The sequence below is a fragment of the Scyliorhinus torazame genome, chromosome 5 (genome assembly GCF_047496885.1).
Source record: "Scyliorhinus torazame isolate Kashiwa2021f chromosome 5, sScyTor2.1, whole genome shotgun sequence".
Taxonomy (NCBI): Eukaryota; Metazoa; Chordata; class Chondrichthyes; order Carcharhiniformes; family Scyliorhinidae; genus Scyliorhinus; species Scyliorhinus torazame.
In genome coordinates this window covers 27,846,237-27,861,757 of record NC_092711.1, presented here as the reverse complement: position 1 = coordinate 27,861,757, position 15,521 = coordinate 27,846,237, and positions in this window count along the sequence as shown.

Here is a 15,521-nt window from a genome sequence, read left to right as displayed (position 1 = left end):
TGTGTGTGTGGGCTGGCCGGGAGTGGCCTGGAGTGTGTGTGTGGGCTGGCCGGGAGTGGCCTGACCTGGAGTGTGAGTGTGGGCTGGCCGCGAGTGGCCTGGAGTGTGTGATTGGGCTGGCCGGAGTGGCCTGGCCTGGAGTGCGTGTGTGGGCTGGCCGGGAGTGGCCTGGAGTGTGTGTGTGTGGGCTGGCCGGGAGTGGCCTGGAGTGTGTGTGTGGGCTGGCCGGGAGTGGCCGGGAGTGTGTGTGGGGGCTGGCCGGGAGTGTCCTGGCTTGGACTGTGTGTGTGGGCTGGCCGTGAGTGGCCTGGAGTGTGTGTGTGGGCTGGCCGGGAGTGGCCTGGAGTGTGTGTGTGGGCTGGCCGGGAGTGTCCTGGCTTGGAGTGTGTGTGTGGGCTGGTCGGGAGTGGCCTGGAGTGTGTGTGTGGGCTGGCCGGGAGTGGCCTGGAGTGTGTGTGTGGGCTGGCCGGGAGTGGCCTGGAGTGTGTGTGTCGGTTGGCCGGGAGTGGCCTGGAAGTGTGTGTGGGCTGGCCGGGAGTGGCCTGGAGTGTGTGTGTGGGCTGGCCGGTAGTGGCCTGGAGTGTGTGTGTGGGCTGGCCGGGAGTGGCCTGGAGTGTGTGTGTGGGCTGGCCGGGAGTGGCCTGGAGTGTGTGTGTGGACTGGCCGGGATTGGCCTGGAGTCTGTGTGTGTTGGCCGGGGGTGGCCTGCAGTGTGTGTGTGGGCTGGCCGGGAGTGGCCTGGAGTGTGTGTGTGTCGGCTGGCCGGGAATGGCCTGGAGTGTGTGTGTGGGCTGGCCGGGAGTGGCCTGGAGTGTGTGTGTGGGCTGGCCGGGAGTGGCCTGGAGTGCGTGTGTGGGCTGACCGGGAGTGGCCTGGAGTGTGTGTGTGGGCTGGCCGGGAGTGGCCTGGTGTGTGTGTGTGGGCTGGCCGGGAATGGCCTGGCCTGGTGTCTGGGCTGGCCGGGAGTGGCCTGGAGTGTGTGTGTGGGCTGGCCGGGAGTGTCCTGGAGTGTGTGTGTGGGATGGTCTGGAGTGGCCTGGAGTGTGTGTGTGGGATGGTCGGAAGGGGCTGCAGTGTGTGTGTGGGCTGACCGGGAGTGGCCTGGAGTGTGTGTGTGGGCTGGCCGGGAGTGGCCTGGCCTGGAGTGTGTGTGTGGGAGGCCGGGAGTGGCCTGGAGTGTGTGTGTGGGCTGGCCTGGAGTGTTTGTCTGGGCTGGCCGGGGGTGAACTGGAGTGTGTGTGCGGGCTGGCCGGGAGTGGCCTGGAGTGTGTGTGTGGGCAGGTCGGGAGTGGCCGGGGTGTGTGTCTGGGCTGGCTGGGAGTGGCCTGGAGTGTGTGTGTGGACTGGCCGGGAGTGGCCTGGAGTGTGTGTGTGGGCTGGCCGGGAGTGGCCTGGAGTGTGTGTGTGGGCTGGCCGGGAGTGGCCTGGAGTGTGTGTGTGGGCTGGCCGGGAGTGGCCTGGCCTGGAGTGTGTGTGTGGTCTGGCCGGGAGTGGCCTGGAGTGTGTGTGTGGGCTGGCCGGGAGTGGCCTGGAGTGTGTGTGTGGGCTGGCCGGGAGTGGCCTGGCCTGGAGTGTGTGTGTGGGCTGGCCGGGAGTGGCCTGGAGTGTGTGTGTGGGCTGGCCGGGAGTGGCCTGACCTGGAGTGTGAGTGTGGGCTGGCCGGGAGTGGCCTGGAGTGTGTGATTGGGCTGGCCGGAGTGGCCTGGCCTGGAGTGCGTGTGTGGGCTGGCCGGGAGTGGCCTGGAGTGTGTGTGTGTGGGCTGGCCGGGAGTGGCCTGGAGTGTGTGTGTGGGCTGGCCGGGAGTGGCCGGGAGTGTGTGTGGGGGCTGGCCGGGAGTGTCCTGGCTTGGACTGTGTGTGTGGGCTGGCCGGGAGTGGCCTGGAGTGTGTGTGTGGGCTGGCCGGGAGTGGCCTGGAGTGTTTGTGTGGGCTGGCCGGGAGTGTCCTGGCTTGGAGTGTGTGTGTGGGCTGGTCGGGAGTGGCCTGGAGTGTGTGTGTGGGCTGGCCGGGAGTGGCCTGGAGTGTGTGTGTGGGCTGGCCGGGAGTGGCCTGGAGTGTGTGTGTCGGTTGGCCGGGAGTGGCCTGGAAGTGTGTGTGGGCTGGCCGGGAGTGGCCTGGAGTGTGTGTGTGGGCTGGCCGGTAGTGGCCTGGAGTGTGTGTGTGGGCTGGCCGGGAGTGGCCTGGAGTGTGTGTGTGGGCTGGCCGGGAGTGGCCTGGAGTGTGTGTGTGGACTGGCCGGGATTGGCCTGGAGTCTGTGTGGGTTGGCCGGGGGTGGCCTGCAGTGTGTGTGTGGGCTGGCCGGGAGTGGCCTGGAGTGTGTGTGTGTCGGCTGGCCGGGAATGGCCTGGAGTGTGTGTGTGGGCTGGCCGGGAGTGGCCTGGAGTGTGTGTGTGGGCTGGCCGGGAGTGGCCTGGAGTGCGTGTGTGGGCTGACCGGGAGTGGCCTGGAGTGTGTGTGTGGGCTGGCCGGGAGTGGCCTGGTGTGTGTGTGTGGGCTGGCCGGGAATGGCCTGGCCTGGTGTCTGGGCTGGCCGGGAGTGGCCTGGAGTGTGTGTGTGGGCTGGCCGGGAGTGTCCTGGAGTGTGTGTGTGGGATGGTCTGGAGTGGCCTGGAGTGTGTGTGTGGGATGGTCGGAAGGGGCTGCAGTGTGTGTGTGGGCTGACCGGGAGTGGCCTGGAGTGTGTGTGTGGGCTGGCCGGGAGTGGCCTGGCCTGGAGTGTGTGTGTGGGAGGCCGGGAGTGGCCTGGAGTGTGTGTGTGGGCTGGCCTGGAGTGTGTGTGTGGGCTGGCCGGAAGTGGCCTGGAGTGTGTGTGTGGGATGGTAGGGAGAGGCTTGGAGTGTGTGTGTGGGATGGCCGGGAGTGGCCTTGCCTGGAGTGTGTGTGTGGGAGGCCGGGAGTGGCCTGGAGTGTGTGTGTGGGCTGGCTGGGAGTAGCCTGGTGTGTGTGTGTGGGCTGTTCGGGAGGGGCCTGGAGTGTATGTGTAGGCTGGCCGGGAGTGGCCTGGCGTGTGTGTGTGTGTGGGCTGGCCGGGACTGGCCTGGAGTGTGTGTGTGGGCTGGCCGGGAGTGGCCTGGAGTGTGTGTGTGGGCTGGCCGGGAGTGGCCTGGAGTGTGTGTGTGGGCTGGCCGGGAGTGGCCTGGAGTCAGTGTGTGGGCTGGCCGGGAGTGGCCTGGAGTGTGTGTGTGGGCTCGCCGGGAGTGTGTGTGTGGGCTGGCCGGGAGTGGCCTGGAGTGTGTGTGTGGGCTGGCCGGGAGTGGCCTGGAGTGTGTGTGTGGGCTGGCCGGGAGTGTGTGTGTGGGCTGGCCGGGAGTGGCCTGGAGTGTGTGTGTGGGCTGGCCGGGAGTGGCCTGGAGTGTGTGTGTGGGCTGGCCGGGCGTGGCCTGGAGTGTGTGTGTGGGCTGACCGGGAGTGACCTGGAGTGTGTGTGCGGGTTGTCCGGGAGTGGCCTGGAGTGTGTGTGGGCTGGTCGGGAGTGGCCGGGAGTGTGTGTGTGGGCTGGCTGGGAGCGGCCTGGAGTGTGTGTGTGGACTGGCCGGGAGTGGCCTGGAGTGTGTGTGTGGGCTGGCCGGGAGTGGCCTGGAGTGTGTGTGTGGGCTGGCCGGGAGTGGCCTGGCCTTGTGTGTGGGCTGGCCGGGAGTGGCCTGGAGTGTGTGTGTGGGCTGGCCGGGAGTGGTCTGGCCTGGTGTGTGGGCTGGCCGGGAGTGGCCTGGCCTGGTGTCTGGGCTGGCCGGGAGTGGCCTGGAGTGTGTGTGTGGGCTGGCCGGGAGTGGCCTGGAGTGTGTGTGTGGGCTGGCCGGGAGTGGCCTGGCCTGGAGTGTGTGTGTGGGCTGGCCGGGAGTGGCCTGGAGTGTGTGTGTGGGCTGGCCGGGAGTGGCCTGGAGTGTGTGTGTGGGCTGGCCGGGAGTGGCCTGGAGTGTGTGTGTGGGATGGCCGGGAGTGGCCGTGAGTGTGTGTGTGGACTGGCCGGGAGTGGCCTGGAGTGTGTGTGTGGGCTGGCCGGGAGTGGCCTGGAGTGTGTGTGTGGACTGGCCGGGAGTGGCCTGGATTGTGTGTGTGGACTGGCCGGGAGTGGCCTGGACTGGAGTGTGTGTGTGGGCTGGCCGGGAGTGGCCTGGCCTGGAGTGCGTGTGTGGGATGGCCGGGAGTGGCCTGGAGTGTGTGTGTGGACTGGCCGGGAGTGGCCTGGTTTGGAGTGTGTGTGGGCTGGCCGGGAGTGGCCTGGAGTGTGTGTGTGGACTGGCCGGGAGTGGCCTGGCCTGGAGTGTGTGTGTGGGCTGGCCGGGAGTGGCCTGGCCTGGAGTGCGTGTGTGGGATGGCCGGGAGTGGCCTGGAGTGTGTGTGTGGACTGGCCGGGAGTGGCCTGGCCTGGAGTGTGTGTGTGTGGGTTGGTCGGGAGTGGCCTGGTGTGTGTGTGTGGACTGGCCGGGAATGGCCTGGCCTGGAATGTGTGTGTGGGCTGGCCGGGAGTGGCCTGGAGTGTGTGTGTGGGCTGGGCAGGAGTGGCCTGGAGTGTGTGTGTGGGCTCGCCGGGCGTGGCCTGGAGTGTGTGTGTGGGCTGGGCAGGAGTGGCCGGGAGTGTGTGTGTGAGCTGGCCGGGAGTGGCCTGGAGTGTGTGTGTGGGCTGTCCGGGAGTGTCCTGGAGTGTGTGTGTGGGATGGCCGGGAGTGGCCTGGAGTGTGTGTGTGGGCTGCCGGGGAGTGGCCTGGAGTGTGTGTGTGGGATGGCCGGGAGTGGCCTGGAGTGTGTGTGTGGGCTGGTCAGGAGAGGCCTGGAGTGTGTGTGTGTGTGTGGGCTGGCCGGGAGTGGCCTGGCCTGGTGTCTGGGCTGGCCGGGAGTGGCCTGGAGTGTGTGTGTGGGCTGGCCGGGAGTGGCCTGGAGTGTGTGTGTGGGCTGGCCGGGAGTGGCCTGGAGTGTGTGTGTGGGCTGGCCGGGAGTGGCCTGGCCTGGAATGTGTGTGTGGGCTGGCCGGGAGTGGCCTGGATGTGTGTGTGTGCTGGCTGGGAGTGGCCGGGAGTGTATGTGTGGGCTGGCCGGGAGTGGCCTGGAGTGTGTGTGGGCTGGCCGGGAGTGGTCTGGAGTGTGTGTGTGGGCTGGCCGGGAGTGGCCTGGAGTGTGTGTGTGGGATGGCCGGGAGTGGCCTGGAGTGTGTGTGTGGACTTGCCGGGAGTGGCCTGGAGTGTGTGTGTGGGCTGGCCGTGAGTGGCCTGGCCTGGAGTGTGTGTGTGGGCTGGCCGGGAGTGGCCTGGAGTGTGTGTGTGGACTGGCCGGGAGTGGCCTGGCCTGGAGTGTGTGTGTGGGCTGGCCGGGAGTGGCCTGGCCTGGAGTGCGTGTGTGGGATGGCCGGGAGTGGCCTGGAGTGTGTGTGTGGACTGGCCGGGAGTGGCATGGCCTGGAGTGTGTGTGTGTGGGTTGGTCGGGAGTGGCCTGGAGTGTGTGTGTAGGCTGGCCGGGAATGGCCTGGCCTGGAATGTGTGTGTGGGCTGGCCGGGAGTGGCCTGGAGTGTGTGTGTGGGCTGGGCAGGAGTGGCCTGGAGTGTGTGTGTGGGCTGGCCGGGAGTGGCCTGGAGTGTGTGTGTGGGCTGGGCAGGAGTGGCCTGGAGTGTGTGTGTGGGCTGGCCGGGAGTGGCCTGGAGTGTGTGTGTGGGCTGGCCGGGAGTGGCCTGGAGTTTGTGTGTGGGATGGCCGGGAGTGGCCTGGAGTGTGTGTGTGGGCTGGCCGGGAGTGGCCTAGCCGGGAGTGTGTGTGGGGACTGGCCGGTAGTGGCCTGGAGTGTGTGTGTGTGCTGGTCGGGAGAGGCCTGGAGTGTGTGTGTGGGCTGGCCGGGAGTGGCCTGGAGTGTGTGTGTGGGCTGGCCGGGAGTGGCCTGGAGTGTGTGTGTGGGCTGGCCGGGAGTGGCCTGGAGTGTGTGTGTGGGTGGCCGGGAGTGGCCTGGAGTGTGTGTGTGGGCTGCCCGGGAGTGGCCTGGAGTGTGTGTGTGGGCTGGCCGGGAGTGGCCTGGAGTGTGTGTGTGGGCTGGCCGGGAGTGGCCTGGAGTGTGTGTGTGGGCTGGCCGGGAGTGTGTGTGTGGGCTGGCCGGGAGTGGCCTGGAGTGTGTGTGTGTGGTGGCCGGGAGTGGCCTGGAGTGTGTGTGTGGGCTGGCCGGGAGCGTGTGCGTGGGCTGGCCGGGAGTGGCCTGGAGTGAGTGTGTGTGGTGGCCGGGAGTGGCCTGGAGTGTGTGTGTGGGCTGGCCGGGAGTGGCCTGGAGTGTGTGTGCGGGCTGGCCGGGAGTGGCCTGGAGTGTGTGTGTGGGCTGGTCGGGAGTGGCCGGGAGTGTGTGTGTGGGCTGGCTGGGAGTGGCCGGGAGTGGGTGTGTGGGCTGGCCGGATGTGGCCTGGCCTGGTGTGTGGGCTGGCCGGGAGTGGCCTGGAGTGTGTGTGTGGGCTGGCCGGGAGTGGCCTGGCCTGGTGTGTGGGCTGGCCGGGAGTGGCCTGGCCTGGTGTCTGGGCTGGCCGGGAGTGGCCTGGAGTGTGTGTGTGGGCTGGCCGGGAGTGGCCTGGAGTGTGTGTGTGGGCTGGCCGGGAGTGGCCTGGAGTGTGTGTGTGGGCTGGCCGGGAGTGGCCTGGCCTGGAGTGTGTGTGTGGGCTGGCCGGGAATGGCCTGGATGTGTGTGTGTGCTGGCTGGGAGTGGCCGGGAGTGTATGTGTGGGCTGGCCGGGAGTGGCCTGGAGTGTGTGTGTGGGCTGGCCGGGAGTGGCCTGGAGTGTGTGTGTGGGCTGGCCGGGAGTGGCCTGGAGTGTGTGTGTGGGATGGCCGGGAGTGGCCGTGAGTGTGTGTGTAGACTGGCCGGGAGTGGCCTGGAGTGTGTGTGTGGGCTGGCCGGGAGTGGCCTGGAGTGTGTGTGTGGACTGGCCGGGAGTGGCCTGGAGTGTGTATGTGGACTGGCCGGGAGTGGCCTGGCCTGGAGTGTGTGTGTGGGCTGGCCGGGAGTGGCCTGGCCTGGAGTGTGTGTGGGCTGGCCGGGAGTGGCCTGGAGTGTGTGTGTGGGCTGGCCGGGAGTGTGTGTGTGGGCTGGCCGGGAGTGGCCTGGAGTGTGTGTGTGTGGTGGCCGGGAGTGGCCTGGAGTGTGTGTGTGGGCTGGCCGGGAGCGTGTGCGTGGGCTGGCCGGGAGTGGCCTGGAGTGAGTGTGTGTGGTGGCCGGGAGTGGCCTGGAGTGTGTGTGTGGGCTGGCCGGGAGTGGCCTGGAGTGTGTGTGCGGGCTGGCCGGGAGTGGCCTGGAGTGTGTGTGTGGGCTGGTCGGGAGTGGCCGGGAGTGTGTGTGTGGGCTGGCTGGGAGTGGCCGGGAGTGGGTGTGTGGGCTGGCCGGATGTGGCCTGGCCTGGTGTGTGGGCTGGCCGGGAGTGGCCTGGAGTGTGTGTGTGGGCTTGCCGGGAGTGGCCTGGCCTGGTGTGTGGGCTGGCCGGGAGTGGCCTGGCCTGGTGTCTGGGCTGGCCGGGAGTGGCCTGGAGTCAGTGTGTGGGCTGGCCGGGAGTGGCCTGGAGTGTGTGTGTGGGCTGGCCGGGAGTGGCCTGGAGTGTGTGTGTGGGCTGGCCGGGAGTGGCCTGGCCTGGAGTGTGTGTCTGGGCTGGCCGGGAGTGGCCTGGATGTGTGTGTGTGCTGGCTGGGAGTGGCCGGGAGTGTATGTGTGGGCTGGCCGGGAGTGGCCTGGAGTGTGTGTGTGGGCTGGCCGGGAGTGGCCTGGAGTGTGTGTGTGGGCTGGCCGGGAGTGGCCTGGAGTTAGTGTGTGGGATGGCCGGGAGTGGCCGTGAGTGTGTGTGTAGACTGGCCGGGAGTGGCCTGGAGTGTGTGTGTGGGCTGGCCGGGAGTGGCCTGGAGTGTGTGTGTGGACTGGCCGGGAGTGGCCTGGAGTGTGTATGTGGACTGGCCGGGAGTGGCCTGGCCTGGAGTGTGTGTGTGGGCTGGCCGGGAGTGGCCTGGCCTGGAGTGCGTGTGTGGGATGGCCGGGAGTGGCCTGGAGTGTGTGTGTGGACTGGCCGGGAGTGGCCTGGCCTGGAGTGTGTGTGGGCTGGCCGGGAGTGGCCTGGAGTGTGTGTGTGGACTGGCCGGGAGTGGCCTGGCCTGGAGTGTGTGTGTGGGCTGGCCGGGAGTGGCCTGGCCTGGAGTGCGTGTGTGGGATGGCCGGGAGTGGCCTGGAGTGTGTGTGTGGACTGGCCGGTAGTGGCCTGGCCTGGAGTGTGTGTGTGTGGGTTGGTCGGGAGTGGCCTGGTGTGTGTGTGTGGGCTGGCCGGGAATGGCCTGGCCTGGAATGTGTGTGTGGGCTGGCCGGGAGTGGCCTGGAGTGTGTGTGTGGGCTGGGCAGGAGTGGCCTGGAGTGTGTGTGTGGGCTCGCCGGGCGTGGCCTGGAGTGTGTGTGGGCTGGGCAGGAGTGGCCTGGAGTGTGTGTGTGAGCTGGCCGGGAGTGGCCTGGAGTGTGTGTGTGGGCTGGCCGGGAGTGTCCTGGAGTGTGTGTGTGGGATGGCCGGGAGTGGCCTGGAGTGTGTGTGTGGGCTGCCGGGGAGTGGCCTGGAGTGTGTGTGTGGGATGGCCGGGAGTGGCCTGGAGTGTGTGTGTGGGCTGGTCGGGAGAGGCCAGGAGTGTGTGTGTGTGTGGGCTGGCCGGGAGTGGCCTGGCCTGGTGTCTGGGCTGGCCGGGAGTGGCCTGGAGTGTGTGTGTGGGCAGGCCGGGAGTGGCCTGGAGTGTGTGTGTGGGCTGGCCGGGAGTGGCCTGGAGTGTGTGTGTGGCTGGCCGGGAGTGGCCTGGCCTGGAGTGTGTGTGTGGGCTGGCCGGGAGTGGCCTGGATGTGTGTGTGTGGACTGGCCGGGAGTGGCCTGGAGTGTGTGTGTGGGCTGGCTGGGACTGGCCAGGAGTGTATGTGTGGGCTGGCCGGGAGTGGCCTGGAGTGTGTGTGGGCTGGCCGGGAGTGGCCTGGAGTGTGTGTGTGGGCTGGCCGGGAGTGGCCTGGAGTGTGTGTGTGGGATGGCCGGGAGTGGCCGTGAGTGTGTGTGTGGACTGGCCGGGAGTGGCCTGGAGTGTGTGTGTGGGCTGGCCGGGAGTGGCCTGGAGTGTGTGTGTGGACTTGCCGGGAAGGCCTGGAGTGTGTGTGTGGGCTGGCCGTGAGTGGCCTGGCCTGGAGTGTGTGTGTGGGCTGGCCGGGAGTGGCCTGGAGTGTGTGTGTGGACTGGCCGGGAGTGGCCTGGCCTGGAGTGTGTGTGTGGGCTGGCCGGGAGTGGCCTGGCCTGGAGTGCGTGTGTGGGATGGCCGGGAGTGGCCTGGAGTGTGTGTGTGGACTGGCCGGGAGTGGCCTGGCCTGGAGTGTGTGTGTGTGGGTTGGTCGGGAGTGGCCTGGAGTGTGTGTGTGGGCTGGCCGGGAGTGACCTGGAGTGTGTGTGTGGGCTGGCCGGGAGTGGCCTGGAGTGTGTGTGTGGGCTGCCGGGGAGTGGCCTGGAGTGTGTGTGTGGGATGGCCGGGTGGCCTGGAGTGTGTGTGTGGGCTGGCCGGGAGTGGCCTGGAGTGTGTGTGGGGGCTGGCAGGGAGTGGCCTGGAGTGTGTGTGTGGGCTGGCCGGGAGTGGCCTGGAGTGTGTGTGTGGGCTGGCCGGGAGTGTGTGTGTGGGCTGGCCGGGAGTGGCCTGGAGTGTGTGTGTGTGGTGGCCGGGAGTGGCCTGGAGTGTGTGTGTGGGCTGGCCGGGAGTGTGTGTGTGGGCTGGCCGGGAGTGGCCTGGAGTGAGTGTGTGTGGTGGCCGGGAGTGGCCTGGAGTGTGTGTGTGGGCTGGCCGGGAGTGGCCTGGAGTGTGTGTGCGGGCTGGCCGGGAGTGGCCTGGAGTGTGTGTGTGGGCTGGTCGGGAGTGGCCGGGAGTTTGTGTGTGGGCTGGCTGGGAGTGGCCGGGAGTGTGTGTGTGGGCTGGCCGGGAGTGTCCTGGCCTGGTGTGTGGGCTGGCCGGGAGTGGCCTGGAGTGTGTGTGTGGGCTGGCCGGGAGTGGCCTGGAGTGAGTGTGTGTGGTGGCCGGGAGTGGCCTGGAGTGTGTGTGTGGGTGGCCGGGAGTGGCCTGGAGTGTGTGTGTGGGCTGCCCGGGTGTGGCCTGGAGTGTGTGTGTGGGCTGGCCGGGAGTGGCCTGGAGTGTGTGTGTGGGCTGGCCGGGAGTGGCCTGGAGTGTGTGTGTGGGCTGGCCGGGAGTGTGTGTGTGGGCTGGCCGGGAGTGGCCTGGAGTGTGTGTGTGTGGTGGCCGGGAGTGGCCTGGAGTGTGTGTGTGGGCTGGCTGGAGCGTGTGCGTGGGCTGGCCGGGAGTGGCCTGGAGTGAGTGTGTGTGGTGGCCGGGAGTGGCCTGGAGTGTGTGTGTGGGCTGGCCGGGAGTGGCCTGGAGTGTGTGTGCGGGCTGGCCGGGAGTGGCCTGGAGTGTGTGTGTGGGCTGGTCGGGAGTGGCCGGGAGTGTGTGTGTGGGCTGGCTGGGAGTGGCCGGGAGTGGGTGTGTGGGCTGGCCGGATGTGGCCTGGCCTGGTGTGTGGGCTGGCCGGGAGTGGCCTGGAGTGTGTGTGTGGGCTGGCCGGGAGTGGCCTGGCCTGGTGTGTGGGCTGGCCGGGAGTGGCCTGGCCTGGTGTCTGGGCTGGCCGGGAGTGGCCTGGAGTGTGTGTGTGGGCTGGCCGGGAGTGGCCTGGAGTGTGTGTGTGGGCTGGCCGGGAGTGGCCTGGAGTGTGTGTGTGGGCTGGCCGGGAGTGGCCTGGCCTGGAGTGTGTGTGTGGGCTGGCCGGGAGTGGCCTGGATGTGTGTGTGTGCTGGCTGGGAGTGGCCGGGAGTGTATGTGTGGGCTGGCCGGGAGTGGCCTGGAGTGTGTGTGTGGGCTGGCCGGGAGTGGCCTGGAGTGTGTGTGTGGGCTGGCCGGGAGTGGCCTGGAGTGTGTGTGTGGGATGGCCGGGAGTGGCCGTGAGTGTGTGTGTAGACTGGCCGGGAGTGGCCTGGAGTGTGTGTGTGGGCTGGCCGGGAGTGGCCTGGAGTGTGTGTGTGGACTGGCCGGGAGTGGCCTGGAGTGTGTATGTGGACTGGCCGGGAGTGGCCTGGCCTGGAGTGTGTGTGTGGGCTGGCCGGGAGTGGCCTGGCCTGGAGTGCGTGTGTGGGATGGCCGGGAGTGGCCTGGAGTGTGTGTGTGGACTGGCCGGGAGTGGCCTGGCCTGGAGTGTGTGTGGGCTGGCCGGGAGTGGCCTGGAGTGTGTGTGTGGGCTGGCCGGGAGTGTGTGTGTGGGCTGGCCGGGAGTGGCCTGGAGTGTGTGTGTGTGGTGGCCGGGAGTGGCCTGGAGTGTGTGTGTGGGCTGGCCGGGAGCGTGTGCGTGGGCTGGCCGGGAGTGGCCTGGAGTGAGTGTGTGTGGTGGCCGGGAGTGGCCTGGAGTGTGTGTGTGGGCTGGCCGGGAGTGGCCTGGAGTGTGTGTGCGGGCTGGCCGGGAGTGGCCTGGAGTGTGTGTGTGGGCTGGTCGGGAGTGGCCGGGAGTGTGTGTGTGGGCTGGCTGGGAGTGGCCGGGAGTGGGTGTGTGGGCTGGCCGGATGTGGCCTGGCCTGGTGTGTGGGCTGGCCGGGAGTGGCCTGGAGTGTGTGTGTGGGCTGGCCGGGAGTGGCCTGGCCTGGTGTGTGGGCTGGCCGGGAGTGGCCTGGCCTGGTGTCTGGGCTGGCCGGGAGTGGCCTGGAGTCAGTGTGTGGGCTGGCCGGGAGTGGCCTGGAGTGTGTGTGTGTGCTGGCCGGGAGTGGCCTGGAGTGTGTGTGTGGGCTGGCCGGGAGTGGCCTGGCCTGGAGTGTGTGTGTGGGCTGGCCGGGAGTGGCCTGGATGTGTGTGTGTGCTGGCTGGGAGTGGCCGGGAGTGTATGTGTGGGCTGGCCGGGAGTGGCCTGGAGTGTGTGTGTGGGCTGGCCGGGAGTGGCCTGGAGTGTCTGTGTGGGCTGGCCGGGAGTGGCCTGGAGTTAGTGTGTGGGATGGCCGGGAGTGGCCGTGAGTGTGTGTGTAGACTGGCCGGGAGTGGCCTGGAGTGTGTGTGTGGGCTGGCCGGGAGTGGCCTGGAGTGTGTGTGTGGACTGGCCGGGAGTGGCCTGGAGTGTGTATGTGGACTGGCCGGGAGTGGCCTGGCCTGGAGTGTGTGTGTGGGCTGGCCGGGAGTGGCCTGGCCTGGAGTGCGTGTGTGGGATGGCCGGGAGTGGCCTGGAGTGTGTGTGTGGACTGGCCGGGAGTGGCCTGGCCTGGAGTGTGTGTGGGCTGGCCGGGAGTGGCCTGGAGTGTGTGTGTGGACTGGCCGGGAGTGGCCTGGCCTGGAGTGTGTGTGTGGGCTGGCCGGGAGTGGCCTGGCCTGGAGTGCGTGTGTGGGATGGCCGGGAGTGGCCTGGAGTGTGTGTGTGGACTGGCCGGTAGTGGCCTGGCCTGGAGTGTGTGTGTGTGAGTTGGTCGGGAGTGGCCTGGTGTGTGTGTGTGGGCTGGCCGGGAATGGCCTGGCCTGGAATGTGTGTGTGGGCTGGCCGGGAGTGGCCTGGAGTGTGTGTGTGGGCTGGGCAGGAGTGGCCTGGAGTGTGTGTGTGGGCTCGCCGGGCGTGGCCTGGAGTGTGTGTGTGGGCTGGGCAGGAGTGGCCTGGAGTGTGTGTGTGAGCTGGCCGGGAGTGGCCTGGAGTGTGTGTGTGGGCTGGCCGGGAGTGTCCTGGAGTGTGTGTGTGGGATGGCCGGGAGTGGCCTGGAGTGTGTGTGTGGGCTGCCGGGGAGTGGCCTGGAGTGTGTGTGTGGGATGGCCGGGAGTGGCCTGGAGTGTGTGTGTGGGCTGGTCGGGAGAGGCCAGGAGTGTGTGTGTGTGTGGGCTGGCCGGGAGTGGCCTGGCCTGGTGTCTGGGCTGGCCGGGAGTGGCCTGGAGTGTGTGTGTGGGCAGGCCGGGAGTGGCCTGGAGTGTGTGTGTGGGCTGGCCGGGAGTGGCCTGGAGTGTGTGTGTGGCTGGCCGGGAGTGGCCTGGCCTGGAGTGTGTGTGTGGGCTGGCCGGGAGTGGCCTGGATGTGTGTGTGTGGACTGGCCGGGAGTGGCCTGGAGTGTGTGTGTGGGCTGGCTGGGACTGGCCAGGAGTGTATGTGTGGGCTGGCCGGGAGTGGCCTGGAGTGTGTGTGGGCTGGCCGGGAGTGGCCTGGAGTGTGTGTGTGGGCTGGCCGGGAGTGGCCTGGAGTGTGTGTGTGGGATGGCCGGGAGTGGCCGTGAGTGTGTGTGTGGACTGGCCGGGAGTGGCCTGGAGTGTGTGTGTGGGCTGGCCGGGAGTGGCCTGGAGTGTGTGTGTGGACTTGCCGGGAAGGCCTGGAGTGTGTGTGTGGGCTGGCCGTGAGTGGCCTGGCCTGGAGTGTGTGTGTGGGCTGGCCGGGAGTGGCCTGGAGTGTGTGTGTGGACTGGCCGGGAGTGGCCTGGCCTGGAGTGTGTGTGTGGGCTGGCCGGGAGTGGCCTGGCCTGGAGTGCGTGTGTGGGATGGCCGGGAGTGGCCTGGAGTGTGTGTGTGGACTGGCCGGGAGTGGCCTGGCCTGGAGTGTGTGTGTGCGGGTTGGTCGGGAGTGGCCTGGAGTGTGTGTGTGGGCTGGCCGGGAGTGACCTGGAGTGTGTGTGTGGGCTGGCCGGGAGTTCCTGGAGTGTGTGTGTGGGCTGCCGGGGAGTGGCCTGGAGTGTGTGTGTGGGATGGCCGGGTGGCCTGGAGTGTGTGTGTGGGCTGGCCGGGAGTGGCCTGGAGTGTGTGTGGGGGCTGGCAGGGAGTGGCCTGGAGTGTGTGTGTGGGCTGGCCGGTAGTGGCCTGGAGTGTGTGTGTGGGCTGGCCGGGAGTGTGTGTGTGGGCTGGCCGGGAGTGGCCTGGAGTGTGTGTGTGTGGTGGCCGGGAGTGGCCTGGAGTGTGTGTGTGGGCTGGCCGGGAGTGTGTGTGTGGGCTGGCCGGGAGTGGCCTGGAGTGAGTGTGTGTGGTGGCCGGGAGTGGCCTGGAGTGTGTGTGTGGGCTGGCCGGGAGTGGCCTGGAGTGTGTGTGCGGGCTGGCCGGGAGTGGCCTGGAGTGTGTGTGTGGGCTGGTCGGGAGTGGCCGGGAGTTTGTGTGTGGGCTGGCTGGGAGTGGCCGGGAGTGTGTGTGTGGGCTGGCCGGGAGTGTCCTGGCCTGGTGTGTGGGCTGGCCGGGAGTGGCCTGGAGTGTGTGTGTGGGCTGGCCGGGAGTGGCCTGGAGTGAGTGTGTGTGGTGGCCGGGAGTGGCCTGGAGTGTGTGTGTGGGCTGGCCGGGAGTGGCCTGGAGTGTGTGTGCGGACTGGTCGGGAGTGGCCGGGAGTGTGTGTGTGCGCTGGCTGGGAGCGGCCGGGAGTGTGTGTGTGGGCTGGCCGGGAGTGTCCTGGCCTGGTGTGTGGGCTGGCCGGGAGTGGCCTGGAGTGTGTGTGTGGGCTGGCCGGGAGTGGCCTGGCCTGGTGTGTGGGCTGGCCGGGAGTGGCCTGGCCTGGTGTGTGGGCTGGCCGGGAGTGGCCTGGAGTGTGTGTGTGGGCTGGCCGGGAGTGGCCTGGAGTGTATGTTTGGGCTGGCCGGGAGTGGCCTGGAGTGTGTGTGTGGGCTGGCCGGGAGTGGCCTGGAATGGGTGTGTGGGCTGGCCGGGAGTGGCCTGGAGTGTGAGTGTGGGCTGGTCGGGAGTGGCCTGGCCTGGAGTGTGAGTGTGGGCTGGCCGTGAGTGGCCTGGAGTGTGTGTGTGGGCTGGCCGGGAGTGGCCTGGCCTGGAGTGTGTGTGTGGGCTGGCCGGGAGTGGCCTGGAGTGTGTGTGTGTGGGCTGGCCGGGAGTGGCCTGGAGTGTGTGTGTGTGTGGGCTGGCCGGGAGTGTATGTGTGGGCTGGCCGGGAGTGGCCTGGAGTGTGTGTGTGGGCTGGCCGGGAGTGGCCTGGAGTGTGTGTGTGGGCTGGCCGGGAGTGGCCTGGAGTGTGTGTGTGGTATGGCCGGGAGTGGCCGTGAGTGTGTGTGTGGACTGGCCGGGAGTGGCCTGGAGTGTGTGTGTGGGCTGGCCGGGAGTGGCCTGGATGTGTGTGTGGATTGGCCGGGAGTGGCCTGGAGTGTGTGTCTGGGCTGGCCGGGAGTGGCCTGGCCTGGAGTGTGTGTGTGGGCTGGCCGGGAGTGGCCTGGAGTGTGCGTGTGGGATGGCCGGGAGTGGCCGGGAGTGTGTGTGTGGACTGGCCGGGAGTGGCCTGGAGTGTGTGTGTGGACTGGCCGGGAGTGGCCTGGCCTGGAGTGTGTGTGTGTGGGATGGTCGGGAGTGGCCTGGAGTGTGTGTGTGGGCTGGCCGCGAGTGGCCTGGAGTGTGTGTGTGGGCTGGCCGGGAGTGGCCTGGCCTGGAGTGTGTGTGTGGGTTGGCCGGGAGTGTCCTGGAGTGTGTGTGTGGGCTGGCCGGGAGTGGCCTGGAGTGTGTGTGTGGGCTGGCCGGGAGTGGCCTGGAGTGTGTGTGTGGGCTGGCCTCCCACCTGCCCCCACATTGTAGAATCGACTTGCGTATATCATTATTGACAGTGGTCCCT